The following is a 25,043-nucleotide window of genomic DNA, read 5'->3' on the forward strand; positions in this document are numbered from 1 at the left end:
TGTGAGTGCTCCCGCATACTCTCTCCAAGGTGTCCCAATCCTACTGTGTGAGTGCTCCCGCATACTCTCTCCAAGGTGTCCCAATCCTACTGTGTGAGTGCTCCCACATGCTCTCTCCATGATAACCATTATGTGAGGCTTTGACAGGTACCTGGCTGATAGCCACACTTCATTATTGAACCTCAAGACCTGTGAACTGAATAAGCCTTTTTTTCTTATAAAGAACCCTGCCTCTGGTCTTTTGTTATAATAACAGAAAATGAACTAATGCAGTCTAAAGTGGGATTCAATTATTTTGAGAAATAATGGGGATCCATGTACCTGGAAGAAAACATAGAAGGATTTTTCACAATTATGTTTTTCTATTTTGTTGCTTTATTTTATTTCATTCTTTTGAGACAGGTCCTCACTATGTGTCTCAGGCTGACCTTAAGAACATATGATCCTCCTGCCTCAGTGATGAGATTATAGGATCGTGTCACTGTGTGCTTACTATTGAGAGTTGAACATTGTATTGTGTTTCTTCCCTCTGCTTAACTATCAATTCTTCTCTATTGAGTCAATAATTAGAGCAATATAAAGTTTTAGGAGGCTACTTCTCTGGTTTGGATAGTGAATTTTTTTTAAATAGCCAGGCAGTAAATATTTCAGACTTAATGTATCATACAGTCCATGCTGCAACTATCCCACTCTGGCTTTGTAGTGTGAAAGTAGCCATAGACAACCCAATAAAACTTGATTTACAAAGTCAAGCAGTGTCTGGATTTGGCTTGTGGTCTGTAGCCTGCCAACCTGTGGTCCAGACGAGAGAAAATGGACATTCTATTGTGGAAATGACACTTAGATTAGAGAGGTGAAATTGGTTCCAGACATGTCGATGAGGTGGAATTTATAGAGGTTGGAGACAGTCTGTAAATTTGAAGGGAAGGGGGAGGTGAACAGGGCATTTTCCCGTTTCACTTTAGACACCAACGTTGAAGGATATTGGGTGACAGATACCAACAGAGAACCCAAATGAAAGCTAGATCTGTGGGAATGTGGTGGAAGCAATGTGCACCGTGCTGAGATCACAGGAAGGCAGTTTACCCATATGGGCCTCAAGTTCAAAATGGAAGTGAAGAGCAGAACTGAGACTTCAGATGTATCAGTGTTCCACTGATAGTTTAGTAATTAAAGCCATAGGAATCAGTGAGATGTTAAATTCAACAAAAGAGAAGCAATAGAGAGAGGCTTGGGGAAACCCACATTCTGTCTCTGATAGGGCAGAGTAGGTTGGGCAATTTCAAATGTGTGCTGTCATCTATTCTCCTCCTTCCCTTAGCCCTGGCGATTTGAAAGATGGCTTTGGGGACAGACATAGTAGCCCTCAGAATTCATAGGCACATTCTTCTTGGGTTCCATTCACAGAGAATGCAAAAAGACTCTCTTGGGAATTGGGACACTAGTTTGTTAGCCTATAGAAACAAAGGGCAATGTGGAAAGCAGACAGGAAAGCTGACTATTAGTAGGATTTTTGTCCTAGGAAGCTAACTTCCATGAATTGATTACTAAGGCAGCTTTCTCTTCTTGTGTTGAAACACTAATCTGTAAGGCAACTAAGTATTTAAGAGATAGTGTGGTCTTAAGAGCAGCGTGTGAATGATTAGTGCCCCTATAAGATGGTATGTAGGGAACCCTGTTGCCCCTTCCTATAACGATACCACAAGAAGACACTTCTATGAGCCTAAAAGTGGTTACACAACAGACACTGAATTTGCCTTGAGTTTGGATCCACAAGCTCCTGGAATGATAGGAAATATGTATCTGTTGTTTACAAGCCACCCTGTTAATAATATTTTGTCATAGCAACCTAGATGGACTAAGGTACCAATCTCATGCTCAGTAACAGGGGAAGAGCCTATTTCCTTTGGAACATGTTCATTATGTTTTCTGTTAAGAAGCTCATTTTTTTTCTCCCAGAAAAAAATTGTATGGAACTGAGGTACCTTATTGATCCTCATTCAAGCAGTTGAATAGAGATGAGTATCAATTTTGGTAATATAATGACTTAAAGTTGAAAGGAAAAAGAGCTGCATGGAATCTAGTCATCTCTTCTACTTTGAGTGTCTCCTCAACATTAACTCTGTTAGTATCATAATTATCATTCAGAGATGTAGTTGCGTAAGTAAATATTTGAATGCTGAGTTTAAATATTTCCATAGAAAAATTATCCTGGATACTTTGGCCTCTTTATGAAAAAAAATAGGAAATGGGAAAGAGATCTAGGGCAAATTTTTAATAATATGGATTTTTCCTCCTTTCACATAGTGTGAAAATTACAGTCACTGCCAGCAACCCTAAAACAGTCAGACCACTTTCAGAAATTCACTCACCTCTTAAACACTTAGAGGCTGAATTGAGTGAAAACCCATTTTCAGAAGAGTTTCCAAGGAAGTAGAAAGTTTCCACACCCTACATCTTCTACTAAAAGAAATGGAAACTGTGCTCTGCCTGCCAAAGCCTGGATTGTTGTGTCACAGGCTGTTGAACATTATAATCAGTAATAAAAATGTGCATATACTTGATGCTATATTAAAATACGCTTTGCAAAGCTTAACTTAATCATATTTCTGGATTTTATTATTACTACTACTACTACTACTACTATTACTATTACTACTATTATTATATTAGTATTATTATTTGTGATGCTAACTGCATCTTCATATTTCAAATAATAAGAAACAGTAAGGGGGGAATGAAGGGAATTTAGTAGAGTGGTAGAATAAACACACTAATATTTTTCCTTGCAAAAAAAAATCACTTAATCTTAGGATCATCTATGCGATGATTCAAAGGCTAACAGTAGACATTTCCATTTTTATTTTTCTGATTGTTAGTACAGTAAATGCTCATATAAAATCTGAAATGATTTAGAAAACTATAGGGGGAAGAAAGCAGAAATCATTCCCAGGTCTTTTCGGGTTAATCCCCGTTAAAACTTCAAAGAGGATTCTAGACTCCAGACCACATGTATATGTGCATAAAGACATGGTTTACATTCAACATTGAAAGTTAAAGAATGTATAAATGTACACACACTTTAAGTTTTGTTTGGTTACATAACTTTTCCCCTTCAACATTATCTAATTGATATTTCCCTAAGAAAACAAATATGATTAACTATTAGATTTCTGCTTTTTCTATTTTTATCTACTGTTCTGCTACATCGCTCTGATACAACATACTTAATCAGTTTCATGGTCATTTAATTTTTACCTGTTCTTCACTGCTTGGATAGTAGTAGGAGAGATGTTGTGGCTTGAATACTTTGATGGTTGCATAGAATAAAATTTTAAGATATTTTATTTATTTGTTTTTTTATTATTTTTCTTTTCTTTTTTATTAAGAATTTTTCTATTCATTTTACATACCAATCATAGATCCCCTCACCTTCCTCCTCCCACCCCCAGCCTTCCCTCCAATCCCAACCCCCATTTCACCTCCTCCAAGGCAAGGCCTCCTGTGGGGAGTCAGCAGAGCCTGATACACTCAGTTGAGGCAGGTCCAAGTCCCTCTCCCTGGACCAAGGCCGTATAACGTGTCCGGCAGTGAGCTCCAAAAAGCCCGCTCATCTTAGTGTATTCATGTGTCTATAAACGAGTGCATGCCATCTATGTGCAGATGTCTGCAGAAGGCAGAAGAGGGAGTTGAATGCCCTAGGGATGGAGTTACAGGAAGTTGTGAACTTGTATTCAGGGGACCAAATTTGGGTGCTTCAGGAGAACATTAAGTACTCTTGATTACTAAGCCATCTGTCTAGCCCTTCATAGAATAAATCTTAGAAAGAGAATCCATTCATCCATTTGTTCATTGATCTATTCATCAGGAAGCATTTGTACCTTAGGGCAGTCATTGGCTTAAGTACAGGAAAAGTTATTAAGAGGATAGAAAAGGACAAAAGCAAAACAGAAAACTAAGACTGAAGTGCATGTTGTGGTTGTCATGTGAAGCAACGGAGACACCACAGGGTAGGCTTAAACTTGTTCCGAACAGGGAGGCCAGTGGAGGATTTTATACTATGTAACTTTCTAAAGGGAGTCCCAAGGACTCTCTGAGGTCTGAAGACTGAGCAGGAGGACAACCGATACTCCAGGCTTTGCAGGAGTAGTCAAGGAGGCAGAAATGGAATCAGAACAGTAAAATCGTAAATGGTGACGACTAGGTTGAGAGTAGATATATTTTGACAATATTTAATTCAAATGGGGTTGGATAAAAAGAGTTTCAAAAGGCAATGAAGACAGAAAAACACACCATTCCACCTCCACCATCGTGTCTGTGGAGCTGAAGCAAAAATCAGCCTATAGTGCGAGAATTGACATGGTGCCAACGACTCAAGGGAACCTCCAAATTCACATAGCACATGGAGAAGGGATGAGTGAAGGTGAAGATATGGAGGTATTTGCTCATGTGGAGCTATGAGTCCTATGCACCAAGGTGGAAGAAGTTGGCATCATTGCAGAGATCAGGCTATATAGTCAGATTAGAAAATGAGATAAATTTCTAAAGGGAGATAATGATTATGGATTCTTTGATCCTGATAGAGACTAGAGTGATAGTAAGGACTGCTAGGGGAGATTTGTGAGTGTTTCAAACTAAAAAGTTTAAGAGACTGAATTGTCAAAGCCTATGCTTCCTAGACACAAGCAGATCCTATCTCCAAAGAGATACTGAACTCTGAAGGCTTTTTGACAGATGCTGAACTCTGTCTTAGAGAAGGAAAGTGAGGGTTCTGCACGCAAGCCTGATGACCTAAGCTTGACACCAGAAACCATGGTGGAAAAAGCAAACTGACTCCCTGAAAGTTGTCCTCTGACCCCGACATGCATGGCATAGTGCACATGAACCTGAATTCATACCTGATGAGTGTGACATCCTAGCTTTGTTATGATAGTTGTTAGTGACAGATAAAAAGAAATGAAGCTTCATTTTGCAGTACAGATGATTAAAGATACCACAGGTGATCAAAAATGAAGAGGATAAGTGGCTATATGGTGCTTAGCTCTACTTGGTACATCAACAATGCAACCCCCACATTTAAGCCTCAGGAAAAATCATGGAAGAGGGAACAAAAGATTTTAAGAGACAAAGGACCAGGATGTCTGCTGTGAGGTAATGTCTTCTAGAAATGAGAATCATAGTCTATCTTTAGAATATCAACAATATAGTTGCATAAATAAGACCTCATGATGACAGCACCAGTGTACACGTCAATGGAATGGGGACATGGCAGGTTACCTAATTCCAAGTGGTCAACCCTTAAACCCATGTACATATAAGCAACAGTAAAGGAACTCCATAGGTTTTACACACACACACACACACACACACACACACACACACACACACACAGCAATAATAATTGCTTTAGAGAGGTCATGAATGGGAGAAGGTGTTGAGGGAGTTAAAGTGGAAGAGCGAGGGGAGAAAATGATGTAAATACATTGTATTCATTTATGATATTCTCAAAATATTTTTTAAAAGACTCAAGAAGATAAATGAGGTCTATAAGAAAGCCTGTTTTGTCTTGCCTGAGGCTCCTCCTCATTGATTCTAATATGAGGTGAAACATGAAAATAAAGTTTCCTTTACAGATTAGCAATGTTTTCTTTGATCCTCATAAGTTAGATTCAGGTCTGTTTGCTGCTGTGGATATCACTCTGTATAAATAAAACACTGATTGGCCAGTAGCCAGACAGGAGGTATTGGCGGGACTAACAGAGAGGAGAATTGAGGGAACAGGAAGGAGAGGGAGAGACTGCCTGCAGCCGCTGCCAGGACAAGGAAGATATAAGGTACCAGTAAGCCACGAGCCACATGGCAAAGTATAGATTAATAGAAATGGGCTGAATATGAGAGTAAGAGCTAGACAATGATAGGCTTGAGCTAACGGCCAAGCAGTTTAAATAACATAAGCGTCTGTATGTTTATTTTATAAGTAGGCTAAGGGACTGTCGGGATTTGGCGGGACCCAGAGAGAAAACTCCAGCCACAGTTTACTCTAACACAGAACTGATGATCTAGTGTCTGTCTGAGCTCATGTCCCTGTATAGCTACAAAACAAGGAGACTGTGCATTGTTATAATGGTTAGGCTTATCATCAATGCCACTGGCTTTAGAATCAACCTAGGAGACATAGCTAGGAGCTTGTGTTTGATGGTATTTCCAGGAAGATCTGCCCTCTATGAAAGTAGCTATCTATTAGGTCCATTTGGATCATGACATCAGTTAAGTCCTTTATTTCTCTGTTAAGTTTCGATTTGGGAGATCTGTCCAGTGGTGAAAGTGGGGTGTTGAGATCTTCCACTATTAATGTGTGGGTTTTATATGTGGTTTAAGCTTTAGTAATGTTTCTTTCACATATGTGGGTGCCCTTGTGTTTGGGGCATAAATGTTCAGAATTGAAACTTCATCTTGGTGGATCTTTCCTGTGATGAGTATGTAATGCCCTTCTTGATCTCTTTTGATTGATTTTAGTTTGAAGTCTATTTTGTTGGATATCAGGATGGCTACACCCGCTTGTTTCTTAAGACCATTTGATTGGAAAGTCTTTTCCCACCCTTTTATTTTTAGGTAGTGTCTGTCTTTGAATTTGAGATGTGTTTCTTGTATGCAGCAGAAAGATGGGTCCTGCTTTTGTATCCATTCTGTAAGCCTATGTCTTTTTATAGGTGAATTAAGTCCATTGATATTAAGGAATATTAATGACTAGTGATTGTTCATCCCTGTTAATTTTGGTGGTTGTGTGTGTACTTCTCTTCTTTGGAGTTTACTACTGTGGCTTTATCTATTGCCTGTGTTTTTGAGGACCTACTCTGGTGATGGGATGGCCAAACACTCTAATAGTTGTGCCAGAAACCCCATTCAAGGACGGAGGAATCTGGATGCAGAGATCCACGCTAGGCCCTGGGTGGAGCTACAGGAGTCTAATTAGCAAGAAAGAGGAGGGTTTATATGAGCGAGAATTGTTGAAACCAAGGTTGGATAAAGCACAGGGACAAATAGCCAAATGAATGGAAACACATGAACTATGAACCAAAGGCTGAGAGGCCCCCAACTGGATCAGGCCCTCTGAATAGGTGAGACAGTTGATTGGCTTGATCTGTTTGGGAGACATCTAGGCAGTGGTACCAGGTCCTGTGCTCATTGCATGAGTTGGCTGTTTGAAACCTGGGACTTATGCAGGGACGCTTGGCTCAATTTGGGAGGAGGGGACTGGACCTGCCTGGACGAAGTCTATCAGGTTAATCTCAGTCCTAGGGGAGGCTTTGCCCTGGAGGAGGTGGGAATGGGGGGTGGGCTGGGGGGAAGGGGGGGAGCAGGAAGGGGGAGAACAAGGGAATCTGTGGCTGTTATGTAGAACTGAATGGTATTGTAAAATAAAATAAAAGGAAAAAAAAAAGAAAGTAGCACTTTTCAATTGTAAGTCAGAGGATAAAGGACCTAGTACCAGCCTGCCTTCCCTCCTTTTTTTCCCCCTGAGTGAGTGCTTCAATAGATTATTGCTGACAATAAACTCTATGTTCTTCAGCTGTCCAATGTGGACTTAATCCAGAATCTCTCGAGGGAGCCTCCAGACCCCAGTAGCAGTTTAGGACTTAGTATAATTTGCTATACTAAATTTTAATTGTGTTCTAATCAAGAGATCATATGATCATTCAAATTTACTAAATGGCATATATCCAAGGGGTGGGGTGAGGGACTCCTAGATGTTGCTATAGCAGATTATGCTTTCCTGAAGATAGTTGCAACAAGATTTATCATTCAACAGGCAGTTTAATATGTGACCTTATCATCTTTCTATGTAAAGTTAAATTTTTACCCTATGAATCTACACTGGTTTTATATTTCATGTTCACCCCTCAACTATATAACATTCAGGAGGCACCTAATTTAATCTTACCCAATTTCTTGTTCTGAAGGATATAATAAAATGCTTGTTTTGTTAAATCACTAAGTTGGGGTGTTGTTTTATTTTAGTAGTAGCTACAGTGAAAATCATTGGTAAAAAAAGGTACATGACTTTTGTAAGGAATGGGTTGGAATAGACAGAAAAGCAGAAAAAGTGCAATGGTAGAAATCTCTACATAGTTGGTAGTATTGGTGATGTTTAGACATGTGTGGCACCAAGGTAGAATGGTAATGAAGCAGAGGAAGATAATGAAAGAAGCATATAGTTTTAAAAATTTGGGGGTCTTGTTTCAGGTTTCATTCTAAAGAACAAGGATGTGAAAAGCTGGAGGATTTAAAGAGTAAAGACACAAAGGTTAGAAATGGCATGCAACACTGGGAATTAAAATTACAGAAGTAAAGAAATGATGATGATGGCATGTTAACATGGCCATGGATAGAAGAGGTGACTTCATCAAAAGAGAGGTGATCAGAGTTTTCAAGTAGAAGATTGAATTCAAACACTGGCATCTCTGTGGTGGCAAATCCTCATGTCCATGCTGACATGTAGTACCATGTTCTAATGAAAAAAGACAAACAGGCACATTTGCAGGCTAGACTTGTTAAGTATTATGCTGTATTCATATTCTCATTGGCCAAAGAAAACTACAAGGCCTCCTCCATACCCACAGGGTGGGAGATGCCCACTTTGACTTCAGAAAAATATATTATTGCATGCTACAGCCTACCATGACTGTTAATGCAAACAGAGGTCTCAGATGTTAAGAGAATTGATTATGAAGAGGAAGATTATGATGAAGGAAAGGAGACTTTAAGGGATGGAGTGGGAGGGAATAGAACCCTGGTGACATGGTGGAAAGAGGAATGTTGTGGTGAAGGTACAAGGGGGGAGTATGGGAGATGGGCAAGAGGAAGGGTCTGTATGAAAATGCATAAAGAAACTTGTTACTTTGTATGATAATCAAAAAGTTTGGAAGTGAGAATAAGATGGCAGATAGTATTAAAAAGAAAAACAAAACCCATAATAACCACTGTAGTAAGGAGAAATGTACATCTAATACCATTGGTTCAACATTGGTCCAAAAGATCACACTAGTTTTAACACTGAGCTGGAGAGTGACCACATTTTAAACTTTTATATCATCTTGAAAAATCCTATCTTCTACTAAAGAACCAGCTAAGTTGTTCTGCCAAACAAAGTAAATGTATTGGAGTAGACACAGTTCTGTGAACAATCTGTGTGATGACTCTTTCCCCTTCTCAGCAACTTCTTTTACAGCAGACATCACAATCTCACTACCTTTTCCTGTTGATAAATGTGGAGGAGTGAAGTGCCAGTCCACTGAGTGGGCTGGAGACTGTTCATGTCTAAAATCAAAAGCTTGGCTAACTTAGTGCATTTCTTTTTGTATTTAATTAGATACTAAAGATATAGAGACATTATTTTCTTGGAAACTCCAGCTAGTTGCATGACTAAGCCTTAATTGAAACAAGAATTTTGTTTTAAGAAAGGATAGCATGGAAGACTAAGTTCTTCTTTTGGTATGGTCTGAAAGTATCTGGAGGATTCTCTTGATAAAGCTGCCTTTAGAACTTTTTTCTGTCCTACACATGGCTCTTCCTAAGACTAACTGATGGTTTCTGAACCTGGCAATGGAATTGTACTATTAGTTCCCTTTTTCATTGCTGGACAGAAGCAACTTAAAGAAAATAAAAGTTTATTTCGGTCCATAGTTTGAAGTGATGTAGTTCACCATGGTGGGGGAGGCAGGGAGCATTTAACTGTATCATAGTTGGCCACATTGCACCCAGAGTCAGGAGAGAGATGAATAATGGTTCTTTATTTGCTTTCTCCTCATTATCCATTCTGGAACCCCAGTCTGCAAAATGATGCTACTCACCTTCTTGGTGGGTTTCCTCTCGCTATGTATCTTTCTCTATAGATGCTTTCTAGATACACCCTTGGGTATTTCTTCTAGGTTATTTTTAATCCTGTCAACTTGACAATCAAAGTTAATCATCACACAAATATTGCATGACATAAAATATGCTACTAGTAAAGATGAAAATAGGTAATATTTAGTGAGCTATGCATTATATACTTTTTGGTATTCCTTAATTAAATCCTCAAAACAACTATGAAGTAAATATTATCAAATCCAATTTGCAATTGAGCAAAGTACATATGAATGATGAATCTCATGCTACAAAAATTATCTAACTTACATATGTTATGCTGAGGGAGTCAGAATTCAAATGTGTCTCAAATCATGAGTTAACCAACATAATGAACCTGTAGTTCTTTTCAAAATTACGTGTGAGACATTCTCGGGTATTGCGGTAAACTGCTGGGTTATTTTGAGATACTGTCATTTTTCTAAAAGTAGCAACATCTGTTAGACACTGTACAGATAACTACATATACATTGACCTAATAATACATACAGATTGTAGATTTTGTTTGTTTTGATTTTTTTCCTTAGAGATGTTTTTGAAAATCAAAATCAACCAACCAACCAACCAACCAACCGATCAAACAAACAAACAAACAAACAAACAAACAAACAAACAATATTTGGGACCCCTTGCAATCTCCATGCACAGCAGAATTCCATACTTCCATATCAACAGACACTTGACTCTGATTAATCCAGATTTTACTAGTATTTTTCTGTTATGACCTTTATAATTTTCTTTATTATTCCTATTAACTTCATTATTTTGAGTAGCTGTTATCATATTTAGAAATGTTTGTCCTAAAAAATATATGATGGAGGTTATCTGCTTTGCTCATGTTAGTTTTCAGATGATTGACTCTAGAAGGAAGGTAACTTCAACGTAGCTATCTCAGGATGTATAAGAAATCTTAGAGTTGAATGGTAACTCAAAAATTTGTAAGATGGAAAGGGATGTCTTGAAACCAGCTTGCTGCATTCTGGAGTGGAAACTATCAGGCTATTTATAGTTTCATACACAAGTTTATAGTGTGAAATTAGCCCCAACTTACCTTGGAAACATTTTGGTATTACTATTTCTGATAGGGGTTTTCTGTTTCTAGTGGTAATTCTTGCTAAGAACTGAAGCTTTCATCTCCAGCTGGCAGTATTGCCAAAGAGATAATAGGATGGCAAATATATAATGGATTAGTCTATTGATTAATTCATAGCTGAATGGGCAATTAGGAATTTGTGTCCAGTTGGAGGAAGTAGGATACTGGGATGTCTTTGAAGGGTCTGTCTTTTCCCAGACTGGCTGTCTGATGTATCTCTGTCTCTGTTTTTCTCTCCCCTAAACACACAACAAAAGTCCCTATTTGTTATCTTGCTTTCTATATATCTACACACACACACACACACACACACACACACACACACACACACACACTCATATAAATTAACTATAACTGAGAGCTAATATATGTATATCTACACACAATATAGGTTTTATTTGAATATTTATCTTTTTATATGCATATGTACCAAGAATGTCTACAGAAGAGGAGGCCATGCATTTTGGGGCAGAGCAGGAGTAGGAGCTAGGACAGAGATGGGAGGGGTAGGAAGGAGGAAAGTGAGGGAGGGAATGCTGTGATTATATTTTAAATTGAAATGTATATTGTAATATATTACATATAAATACTTATATCTTATCAGTTTAAGTCTTATCAGCATCTATCATCTATTCTTATCTATCTATCTATCTATCTATCTAACATCTATCTTTTACCTATCTATCATTTCTCTGTCTTCTGTCTATATCTTGTACTCTTTGTATAAATAAGTGACTAAAATAATTCACAAAAATTAATATATATATGTATATATATATATACACATATACACATACACATTAAAGACATAGTATTCCTGGTTGCTCCATTGGAAAGGCAATGAATTATTTAAGAGGTTGGGCATTGGGAGAGCTCTTGAAGTCACTGGAATTGTGTACTCAGAGGGAATTGTGGACTCTTAAACTTCTCCTTTTTCTTTCATTTTGCTCCTTGACTTTGAGGTGGCAAGTTAATTTTGCTACCCACAGATCCTACTATGATGTGTTAGCTTGTCATAGACCCAAAGTAACTGAAAGAACCTTTGCAAACTGTAAGCCTTTTCTCCCTACAAGTTGCTTTTCTCAGGCATTCTGGTAAAGTAGTATAAAGACAGTTTGACGTTTTGAATACGATATGTGGTTTCTGGATATATGGCTCTTAATGTGTCCAGGGATGTGTCTGAGCTATGTATAAGAGCAGAAGAAGTGACAATGCAAGTAACAACTTTTGCTTTGAATGACTCAGTTCTCCATTTTGCCTTTATGGGCAGTTTCTTAAATGACTCTGGCTACCAAGGTAATATGATTTATTTATCTTTGATTTTCATATTAAAATAAATGTACTGAGATTAGAAATGCATGAAGCTATTTGTTGATGTGGAAATCTGATTAAAAATTTAAAAAATAATGAATTTTGTAGTAGGCTTTCTGGTAGGCACATGAAATGGCAAAAAGTAATAAAAATATGCCTACTGATGAAGAGAAAGACAAGCCTATCTTATATCATTATTTACTGTGATGATAAGGGCTTGGTGGTCCCCATGGGAATGCAGAGAGAAGACACTCCTATCAATCTGCAGAAAGATGTTGTTGGTGTGATGCTTGGTCTACTAAGTAAGCAATGAATCATAAATAGCCATACATGAAAGAAGTGAAAGATGGAAGAGGCAGAGGAGGTGGAGATGAGAAGGGATACCTTTCCTAAAGCTGAAAATACTTTTGTTGGTTGGAACATCAAATATGACCAGGGGAAAAATGAAATTTGATTGCTTGTGAATTAAAAATTAGTCAATTACAATAAAGTAAAGCTGTGTCCTTTTAAAGGCAACACCTAGTCTAGGTGTGCAGAACCAGAATTCAAAGGTATCTGATTCCAAACTTGAGTTCTTAGAAGCGTATCCTGTGTGAAGTAAGGTTTAATAACACAAGAGAATGTGCACCATTTTGTGAGTAGAAGAAAGGTATGTGATGTGTGTATATGGGTACCAGGGAGGTATCATTTGGTTTTCTCCACTCTTCTATATTGTTTTCTGGATTATGAGGTATCTGATCACAGTTTTAGAAATGCAGTATATTGAAGGTAATGGAGGTAAGCAAGGTGCAGTGTGTGGAGTCTTCTAGTGGGTGAATGGAGAACTACTGTGAGCTCTTGGAGGTCAGTCAATAGGTGCAAGTATGAGGATGCCTCAGATAATGGTACTGGCATGAATATGCTAAAGAGGGTGAAAGGGTAAAAGAGATCGGGTACACTCTGTAAACTCATCACTAGAACAATTTCTTATATACATTTGGGACATAGGAAAACACCACTTTAACAAGATACATACAATTCTACTTGGTTTTTTTTTTTTTTTTTTTTTTTTGATTTTTTTCGAGACAGGGTTTCTCTGTGTAGCTTTGCGCCTTTCCTGGAGCTCACTTGGTAGCCCAGGCTGGCCTCGAACTCACAGAGATCCGCCTGGCTCTGCCTCCCGAGTGCTGGGATTAAAGGCGTGCGCCACCAACGCCCGGCTCTACTTGGTTTTATGAAAGATGTTTTGATACTGGTGGGGGGAGAAAAAGAGGGGGAGAGAGAAAATAGATAATGGAGTAGGGGAGGAAAGACAGAAAAGGAAACTATTGACATTAGATATTTTTTAAGTATTAAAATCACAGTCTGGAGACAGATGAAACCATTTGTTTATTTGAGAATACATAGGGGTTTTAGCGTTGGGTCTCTGATGACTTGTGCATGTTGAGACAGCACCTTTGGAAACACTGTGTGGGCAAAGTCCATGCCTCAGCTGAGCAGAGATGGCATCTGACTTAGAATGCGGAGAAGTGTTAGGTCATGCAGCATGCTCTCCAGGTGTGAAGAGGCTAATGTGATTATGAACTCTTGACATCTCAGCTATCTCAATCATCCTATTCAGCTACAAGTGGAACACAGTTAGCCTTCATCTCTGATTCCCCCTCACTACACAGTTCTCTACAATTAGATATCTTGGCAGGAGTGACCTCATCTTCCTATAGAATCTCAGCCAACTTTGATTTTGTATTTTGTATTTTTTGTTGATATAATTGTTTTAAGACATTTTGTGGTTTAGAACTCTTTAGAATTTTGTTTAGTTGCATGCAGTTTAGATATAAGCTACCAATTACACAATGTACTCTTTCCATCAAAAATATTATATTCATTTTATGTTCTTACTACAGAAACACTTAGCATGAGTGTATTTTAATTTTTAAAATCACAACGCTGTATTGTTGACTGGTACAGCGTTTGATCGCAGGTCTCAACAGCTTAGTTATCTTGCTTGACTGAATTTTATATTTGTTAATTATGTCTCATTTCTGCCAGTCCCCAGAAATAGAATTTACTTTTTGAGTCTGTGAGTCTATTTTTACTGACCTTGATTTTTGTTTTTTGCTATACCTTGGTGTGTGTGTGTGTGTGTGTGTGTGTGTGTGTGTGTGTGTGTGTGTGTGTATGTGTGTGTTTGAGGTCACAAGACAACTTTCACGAGTCAGTTCTCTATTTTCATTCTGTAGGTTGCCAGGTTCTGTCTTAGGTCTGGTGTTCAGCACCTTAACCACTGACTTATCTCTTTGGTTCTGAATTTGGCTGTTTTAAGCATGTTGTTTAAATGTAATTATTTCATTTGTCTCTTTCTGTAGTTGGTTTTTTGGTTTCTGTGATTAAGCATTTCAAAGTTTAGCCATGTTGTGTGACATTGCAGATTTTCTTTTTATAAGGCCAAATTCCATTGTATGCCTTTCCCTTATCTGTTTACTATCAATAGACTTCTAGGTCATTTCCTATTTTGACTGTTGTGAACATGCTGAGCTGAGCAGAATAATGCTAATTCTTCTCTTAGAAAACAATGTCCATTAATCATGATCAATGCCCAGAAGAAGAATTGATAGATTACATGGTAATGTTATTTCTTAATGTTTGGAAAGTCTTCTACATGATGATTTTTATACCAGCTGCAACAGTTTGCATTTTCATCAATGGTATGTAGATCGTTCTACTTTCTATGCATCCTGCAGTTCTGAAAGATATCAGATGATGAGTGTGATTTTAATCTGTTTATAAATCTGTATTAAATACCTGCTGATGATTTATATGCATTTCCCAAAGAACTGCCTATTCAAGTCCTTGTCCCATTTTAAATGAATAATTAGAGTTTCTATTGCTTTGCCATCCAAACACACACACACACACACACACACACACACACACACACACACACACACACAAAGGAAAAAAAAACTACAACACAAATGAAAAACCAACCATGGAACACTCATGGGTCTGAACCAGCCCCTCTGCATGCATGCTGAGGTTCTTTAGTTTGGAGTTTTTGTTGGAATTCTAACAATGGGTGTGGGGATTTCTAACTCTTTTGCCTGCTTGTGAGACCTAGTTATTCCTGCTGGGTTGCCTCATCCAGCCTTGACATGAAGTTATATGCCTAGTTTTATTGCATCTTGTTATGCCAAGTTAGGTTGATATCACTGGGAGGCCTGTTCTTTTCTGAAGGAAAACTGAGAAGTAGTGGATCTTGGGGGAAAGGAAAGGTGTGAGGGGGGTTGGGAGAAGTGGAAGGAGGGAAGGCTGAAGTTAGGATGTACTAAATGAGAAGAGAATAAATTTAAAAAAGGATGTAGTAAAAAATAAAAGTTAATAAAAATAGTCAAACTCATAGACTTAATGAGTAAATGGTGTTTCTAGGAACTGGAGAAAGTGGACACGAGACCTAATTAACAAAGCTGAAGTGTCAGTCAAGCAAGATGACTAAAATGTTGAGATCTGTTACCAAACACTGTACCCGCAGTCAACAATACAGCATTGTGCACTTTAAAATTACAATGCACTCATGTTAAGTATTTCTGTGGTAAGAACATAAAATGAATGCAATGTTTTATTTTCTGGAAGAGGTACATTGTGTAATCAGTAGCTTATATCCAAATTACATGCAACTAAATAAAGCTACAAATATATGTATATATGGAAATTATATATTTATGTATATGTACATATAAATATATATTATTTTAGCGATCAACTGCTTATGAAATATATCATTTGTAAATATTCTCATCTTCTTTTTGTCACTTTTTCAGTGTGTTAACAGGTTGTTTGTTGAAATTTGACTTAATGAAGTTGGTATGACTAATATACTGCAGACAATATAGGATCTTTGAAAGGGAAGCACACTTCCTGCGCAGACTGGATGAGTGAGAAATAAGATTTGCAAATGATGCACAGCAAGATCTCCGAACCTCCCTGGGCTTCCCTGTAAAACAGTTGGTCACTGTATATTATTTTTATTATGAACTGGGTTTTAACCTGGGTTTCTCTGAGGGGAGGTGTCACTCTTTTTGAGTAAGTGCCTGGGTTGGGGATAAATGGACCACTCACTGTGCATGTATGTTACATAATGCTTGTCTGTGGGAAGTACATTAAAAGGCCAACTGCACCTCACAAGAAGTGGTAGTTCTTGGAAATAATGACTTCATATGAGGTGAAGAAAATAGCACATCCAGGACAACAAGGAATTGACATATTCCTAACTGATTTTTAATCCTGAGAATCATCTATGAATGAAATCATTTATTTAGCAATGAAGAAATGATACACATTTTGACACTTCACAGAACAAAGGTGAGAAGTTTGCTGAAGGGGAAACCTTAGACACTTGATTTTAAAATCTTTCTCTCCCTCATTGTCCATCTATCTATTATCTTTTATTTGAACTTTCCCTTCATTGATTGTATCTATAGCTGGTTTGAGACATTCTAAGTTTTGTGATTTACCATATATTACTTATGTATAGTAATGAGTTTCATTATGGAGTTTTCATACATGTATGTAATTTATTTCAATAACAATCATTACATTATCTTTTCTCCCACTTGCACCCACTGATCCCCTCGCTAACTAGCTCTGTTTCTCTTTTCTTGTCTTTTGTGTGTTCATGTGTGACTCTATAAGTTTAATTCAGGTTACTTACAAAAACATGGGTGAGGGGTTATTCACTGAAGAGCACGCTACATCCCTGAAGACAGCGTTGAGACGTTCTTTGAGAAGTCAGCATTCTTTGAACTCATCCTTTTGATAATATTCCTTTCCACCTTGTAAGACAACTTGTCATCAAAGAGTTCATGAACCCCCTGAAAGTATGTACAGCCTCTTTTTTGATCCCCCACCATTTGCCTTTCCTGATTTGTTTACATTCTTGTAATTACTATCATTTGTTTGTCCAACTGCTTCCCACTGACAACCACTGCTGCTGCAACACTCCTGTAGAGGACAGAGCATGAACACAATGTACCCAGTTCTGTCTACTTTCTGAGCCGTAATCTTGTGGCTGCCTTTGGGGACAATGGCAGAAGAATAAGACGCACTTTTTTCGAGTTTGGCAGAGGGATGCTGTTTCTATGGGAAAATATGTTCAGCTTTCACTGAGATCCACATTTTCATGCTTTTGCACAGATGAGTATGTTACAGAATGGTAGTTGGTAGATGTAGAAAAAAACTAACTTTATATTAAATAAACCATGATTCAGACCCAATTGCTATCATAATTAAAATATCAACCTTATGTAAGAATTGGGAATTTGAAGAGATGAATTGGGTGTATATTTAATATTTAAGCAAATTTTTCATAATAATCTCTAGTTAGGTGACAAAAATATACTGAAGTATAGATGTGAAGGGTTAATTTTAATTTTAAATGAAAGTTAGTTTGCAGCTAGGAAGGAATCTTTATCTAAAGATGTAGCATTTCTAGAACTAAGACAATAATCTTGTATTTTGCCATGATTTCTCACTTTGCTTTCTGAATCTCAGTTAACAGACCCATGTTCATAAGTCACTAAATTGACATGAAATAATAAAAAATGAGTATCAAATGTCCTACTGGGAAAACTGATCCTGGCCATGTCGTAAACCTTTTCTGTTTCTCAAACTGACATAAAAGATTTTATTTAATTGACCTTTGCAAAGTTTAAAAGCATGCCCATTGCTCATGATAAGTTGTGTCTGCTCCTAGATGCATCAGAAAGTTGAATCTTGATTCAATTAAGGCTGATTGGCATCAGGCTTCTGAGGAGAAAACATTGTTGTCCTGGATGTGCTATTTTCTTCACCTCTTATGAAGTCATTATTTCCAAGAACTACCACTTCTTGTGAGGCGCAGTTGGCCTTTTAATGCAGTTCCCACAGACAAGCATTATGTAACATACATGCACAGTGAGTGGTCCATTTATCCCCAACCCAGGCACCTACTCAAAAAGAGTGACACCTCCCCTCAGAGAAACCCAGGTTAAAAACCAGTTCATGGCATGTTTTCTCTTGTTTCCAAGTGTACCTATTCAGAGCCGGATTGAGGAGTATAGAGGCAACAAGCATAAAGCGTTCTCAAGTCTTTATAAATAGTGCCTAAAGATGTTTCTTCAAGTGTGCACATTTCTTCCAAGCTTTGTGGCCTAACTTGCAGTTCCTTCATACATTTTGAAACAGAAGAGAAAATAGTAGCCTAACCCCAGTGTGCTCTAACTGTAGATATTTTGCCAAGAGAGTGAACTCAACTGATTCTGGAAAATTTTTCTTTTATTTCTCTTTTAGGCTCCTCCAACCTCTTTTGAAATTATATAAAAATAATTTCTTGAAAAGCTAGCTTAGTGTACTTAGGATTTTCATTTCCTAGTATATATAAATAAAAAAATTTTAATTTCTTCTTTTAAAAAATTACATATAGTGACCATATCCTGGCTGACATCTCTGGCCAGAGGCCCCTACCACATGAGAGGCCAGGCACAGAGCTCTCAACCCCAGAGACCAGGCCAGTTCCAGGAAATATAGGTAGAAGCCTCCTACCCCACCAGAAGTCAAGCCAGAATCCTGAACCCCAGAGAATCCCAGGTCAGATCAGAGGCCAAACACATGGCCAGAACTCCAGTTCCCAACTTGGGCAGCACTCTTGCTGGGTCAGAGTCCATACAGGCCATCAGAAGTCTAGCCCCCAAGTGGGGCAGAGACCCTCTCCTCAACCACAGGCCACTTCAGCCAGAAGACAAGAGAGGAAACAGAAACCAAGGAAGAAAATACTTATCCAAAAAGACAAACCCAGAAATCGGCACCCAGACCTATAATCACCCCCAATACAAAGGCCTAAATGCCACTGTAAGAACACAATCAACAACAGCCAGGGCAATATGTCACCACCAGAGCACAGCCATGCTACTACAGCAAGCCCTGAGTATTCCAGCACAGCTGAAGCCCAAGAAAACGACATTAAAACCAATGTCATGAAGATGATAGAGGTACTTAAAAAGGAAATGAATAAGCCGGTCGGTGGTGGCACACGCCTTTAATCCCAGCACTAGCGAGGCAGAGTCAGGCAGATCTCTGTGAGTTTGAGGCCAGCCTGGTCTACTACAAAGCGAGTTCCAGGAAAGGCACAAAGCTACACAGAGAAATCCTGTCTCAAAAAAAAAAAAAAAGAAATGAATAAATCCCTTAAAAATTGAGGAAAAGACAATAAAAAAATTGGAAGGAATCAGTAAATCTCTTAAAAAATGTCAAAAAAGCTAAGAAAAAGAAAGAACAGTTGAAGGAAATGCATAAAACTGTTCAAGACTTGAAAATGGAAAGAGAAGTAATAAAGAAAACACAAACTGAAGAAATTCTGGAAATGAAAATCTAGGTAAGTGAACAGGAACTACAGATGCTACCATCACCAACAGAATAGAAGAGATAGAAGAGAGAAACTCAGTTGTTGAAGACAAGATAGAAAACATAGATACATTAGTCAAAGAAAATGTTAAATCTAAAAATTTCCTGATCAAAAATGCCCAAGAAATCTGGGACATTATGAAAAGATTGTAGCATAAATCTTAAATGGCCTTATTAATAAAATACAAACCTGGAGCTGGGTATTGGGGTAAATGCTGGAAGATCAGAGAAGCAAAACAAGCCACAGCCACCTCACCTCACGAATTCCTCAGCTGATTCTGTTTCCTCAGACTGGAAGCCTCTCAGTCCTCATCCAGAATGAATCTCAGATGAACTGTTGCTCAAAAGCCTAAAAGCTTAACCAGGCTAGTTCCTGGTTTTCACGGCTTTTATACCTTTCTGCTTCCTGCCATCATTCCTGGGATTAAAGGCTCTTGTTACCACGCTTGGCTGTTACCAGTGGGGCCTTGAACTCAGAGATATAGGCAGATCTCTGCCTCTAGAATGCTAGGATTAAAGGCATGTGTGTCACCATTTTCTGGCCTCTATATCTAGTGGCTGTTCTGTTCTTTGACCCCAGATAAGTTTATTAGGGTGCACAATATATTGGGGAACATAATATCACCACAAAAGGTCAAACCTAAGTATGACAGGAATAGAAGAAGGAGATAATTTCTAGCTCAAAGGTAGAAAAAATATTTTATTTGTTTATTTTTACATCCCGACCAAAGTGTCCACTCCTTCCCCTCTTCCCAGTTCCTCTTCACACTGCCCCATACACTCTTCCTCTACTGTTTCTTTTCATATACAGACAGGCATTCCATGGATATCAGCCAGCTATGGAATATGAAGTTGCAGTGAGAATAGGCACCTCTTGTTCTATGAAGGCTGGATGAGGCAATCAAGTAGGAGGAATGGGTTCCAAAAGCAGGCATCAGAGTCAAAGACATCCCCTGTTCTTGTTGTTAGTAGTTTCACATGGAGTACAATATACACAACTGTAACATGTATTCAGAGTGCATTGTAGCAGGAATATTAAAAGTTCTTATTAATAAAAACAACTTTGGAGCCAGGTATTGGGGTGAAAGCTGAAAGATCAGAGAAGCAGAACAAGCCACAGCTACCTCACCTTGCCAATTCAGATGATCCTGTTTCCTCAGACTGGATGCCTCTCAGATGAACCATGGTGCTCAAAAGCCTAAAAGCTTAACCAGCCAAAAGCTTCTAGTTTCTGGTCTTCGTGCCTTATATACCTTTCTGCTTTCTGCCATCACTCCCTGGGATTAAAGGCATGTGTCACCATGCTTAGTGACACACACAGGGATCCAGAGGGATTTCTGCCTCTGGTATTCTAGGATTAAAGGCATGTGCTACCACTGCCTATCCTCTATGTTTAATATTGTGGCTGTTCTGTTCTGTGACCCCAGGTAAGTTTATTAGCGTGCACAATATTTCGGGGAACACAATACCACCCCAGTATATAGGTCAGCATCATGCAGGCTCTCTGTCTTTGTGAGTCTCTACAAGCCCAGGTTAGTCATTTCTGTGGGGTTTTTTTCTTGTGGTGCCCTTGACACAACTGGGTCCTACAATCCTTTCTCTCTCTCTTCCACTGGATTCCCTGAGCTCCACCTAATAGTTTGTCTGTGGGTCTCTGCATCTGTTTCCATCAAATTCTGGGTAAAGCCTTTCTGATGACAGTTGAGCTAGGCATTAATCTATGCAAATAGCAGAATATCATTAGGGACCATTTCATTGACTTTTTTGCCATTCATATTTGGTTTTACCTTAGGTCTCTGAGACATCATTCCTCTGGGTCCTGGCCCTCAGCGGGGAGCTCCCTCTCAGGGTATGGGTCTTCAGTTATGCCAGTCATTAGTTGGTCATTCCCACAATTTATGCACCATCTTTACCCCAGCACATCTTGTAGGGAAGACAAATTGTAGGTCAAAGGGTTTGTGGTTGTGCTGGTGTCCCAATCTCTCCACCGGAAGTCTTGCCTGGTTGCAGGAGATGGCTGGTTCAGGCTCTGTATCCCTTATTGCTAAGATTCTTCGCTATGGTGACCCTCATAGATTGCTGGGAGTTTCCATTGCTCTAGGTTTCTAGCTCATCCCAGAGATGCCCCAGATTCCAGTGTCTTTCCCAGTACTCTCTCCCTCTATTCTCCACCCTCCGTCATACTCCCTCCCATTCCTGTTCTCATTCTCCCTTCCAGGTCCCTTCCCCAGTACACTGGAAATGTCCATTCTATTTTCCATTCACAGTGAGCTTCATTCATTTCCCTTTGAGCCCTCCTTATTACTTAGCTTCTCTGGGTTTGTGAGTTGTAGCATGCTTCTCTGTTACTTTATGGCTAATATTCACTTATGAGTGAGTTTATACCATGTTCTGGAAAATATTTTTAGCAAAATCATAGACAAAAATTTTCTTAGACTAAAGAAGGACAAGCCTATAAAATTACAAGAAGCTACAGAATATTAAACAGATTAGACCAGAAAAGAAAGTCCCCTTGTCATATAATAATCAAAACACTAAACACAGAGAACAAAGAAAAAAAACTATTAAAACCTTCAAGAGAAAAAGGCCAAGTTACATATAAAGCAGGTTGTTTGGCTCAAACTGTTTGGGGAGCACCCAAGCAGGGGTATCAGGATCCATCCCTGGTTCATGGGCAGGATTTTGGGAATCTGGTGCCTGTGGTGTGGTGCCTTGCGCAGCCTTGGTGCAATGGGAAGGGGCTTGGACCCTAGGCTCAGTGTCTTCCCACGGGAGACCTTGATTTGGGAGATGTGGGGTGGATTAGGAGAGAGGGCTGGGGGTGGGAGAAGGGAGGAGGTGGGATCTGTGGGTGGTATATGGAGTGAGTAGAAAATTTTGTCATAAAGAAAAAAAAAAAAAAGAATTGCACCTAACTTCCCAATGGAGACTCTAAAAGCCAGAAAGGGCTTGATCAGAGATGTGCTGCAGACTCTAAAAGACCACAGATGCCAGCCAGATTACTATACTCAACAAAAGTTTCATTCATCATAGATAGAGAAAAGAAAATATTCCATGATAAGGTCAAATTTAAACAAGATCTATCCACAAATCCAGTCCTACATAGGGTGCTAGAAGGAAAACTCCAACCAAAGGAGGTGAACTACACAGATGAAAAACAGGCAATAAATAATTTCACACTAGCATAACCCAAATGAGGAACACACACACACACACACACACACACACACACACACACACACACACACACACACACACTACCACCGCAACCAACAACTACAAAAAAAATTAACAGGAATTAACACTCATTGGTCATTGATATCTCTCAGTGTCAATGGACTCAATTACCCAATAAAAAGGTAAAGACTAAGACAATGGATGCAAAAACAAGATGCATCCTTCCGGTGTATATAAGAAACACACCTCAACATCAAAAACAGACATTATTTTGGAGTTAAAGGTTGGAAAAAGATTTTCCAAGCAAATGGTCTCAAGAAGCAAGCTGGTGTAGCTATCCTAATACCTAACAAAATAGACTTCAAACCAAAATTAGTCAGAAGAGATGGGGAAGGAAGCTTCATACTGATCAAAGGAAAAATCCATCAAGATGATGTGTCAATTCCTAATGTCTATATCCCAATGCAAGGACACCCACATTTGTAAAAGACACATCAATAAAACTTGAACCATACATCTACCCTCACACATTGACAGTGGGAGACTTCAATACCCCATTGTTACCAATGAACATGTCATTCAGACATAAACTAAACCGAGAAATAATGGAGTTAACAGATGTTACAAACCAAATGGATCTAACAGATATCTACAGAACATTTCACCCAAACACAAAAGAATATACCTTCTTCTCAGTGTCTCATGAAGCATTCTCCAAAATACCACATACTCAGTCACAAAGCAAGTCTCACCAGATACAGGAAAATTGAAATAACCCTCTGTATTCTATCAGACCACCATTAATTAAGGCTGGATTTCAACAATGACAGAAACAACAGAAAGCCTACAAACTCATGGAAATTCAACAACTCTCAAATGAATCACCACTGGGTCAAGGCAGAAATAAAGAAGGAAAGTAAAGAGTTTCTAGAATTTGACAAAAATGAATTCAAAACACGAATCCAGGCTTAAGGAAAACAATGGAAGTGGTGCTAAGAGAAAAGGGCACAGCACTAAGTGCCTTTATAAAGAACTTGGAGAAATCTCATACTAGCAACAGCACACCTGGAAGCTCTAGAATAAAATGAAGCAAACACATCCAAGAGGAGTAGTAGACAGGAAATAATCCAATGGAGTGCTGAAATCAATAATTAGAAACAAAGAGAACAATACAAAGAATCAATGAAACAAAGTGTTGATTCTTTGAGAAAATCAACAAGATAGACAAGCGCTTATCCAATCTAACTAAAGGCAGAGAAAGAATATCCAAATTAACAAAATCAGAAACCAAAAGGAAGATATAACAACAGACACAGAGGAAATCCAAAGAATCATCAGGGCATACTTCAAAAAAAAATCTGTTCTCAATAAGACTGGAAAATCTAAAGGAAATGGACAGTCTTGTAGTTAAGTAAGACTTCCAGTGAAGGGATTGGGACATCAACCCAGCTACAAAACCTTTGACCTATAATTTGTCCTATGAACAAGATGTGCTGGGGTAATGGTGGTACAGAATTTGTGGGAGCAGCCAACCAATGATTGGCCAAGCCTGAGACCCATGCCATGAGGGATACCACCCCTGGCACTGCCTAGAGTGCCAGGACTCAGGATGGATGGCCCAGAGACTGAGGATAGAACCAAACATGAATGGTCAAATAAGAAAAAACAATGTCAATGTAGTGATGCCTAATGATATTCTGTTATACTCATAGGTTGGTGCCCAGCCCAATTGTCATCAGAAGGGCTTCAGTAACTGATAGAAACAGATGGAGAGACCTACAGCTGAACATTAGGCAGAGCTTGGGGAATCCTGTGGAAGAAGGGGAGAAAGGATTATAGGAACCAGTGGTATCAAGGGCACCACAGAAAAACCCACAGAACCAACTTACCTGGGCTCATAGGGGCTCACAGAGACAGAACCAAGAACCATGGAACCTGCATGTGACTAACCTATGCCCTCTGCATATATATTATAGTTGTGTAGCTTGGTCTCCTTGTGGGACTCCTAACAGTGTGAGCAGGGGCTGTCTCTGACTCTTTTGCTGGCTTTTGGAATTCTATTCCTCATACTGGGTTGCCTTGGCCAGCCTTAGTATGAGGGGAGGTGCCTAGTCTTACTACAACTTGATATGCCATGTTTGGT

Source organism: Peromyscus maniculatus, chromosome 8 (genome assembly GCF_049852395.1).
Source record: "Peromyscus maniculatus bairdii isolate BWxNUB_F1_BW_parent chromosome 8, HU_Pman_BW_mat_3.1, whole genome shotgun sequence".
Classification (NCBI taxonomy): Eukaryota; Metazoa; Chordata; class Mammalia; order Rodentia; family Cricetidae; genus Peromyscus; species Peromyscus maniculatus.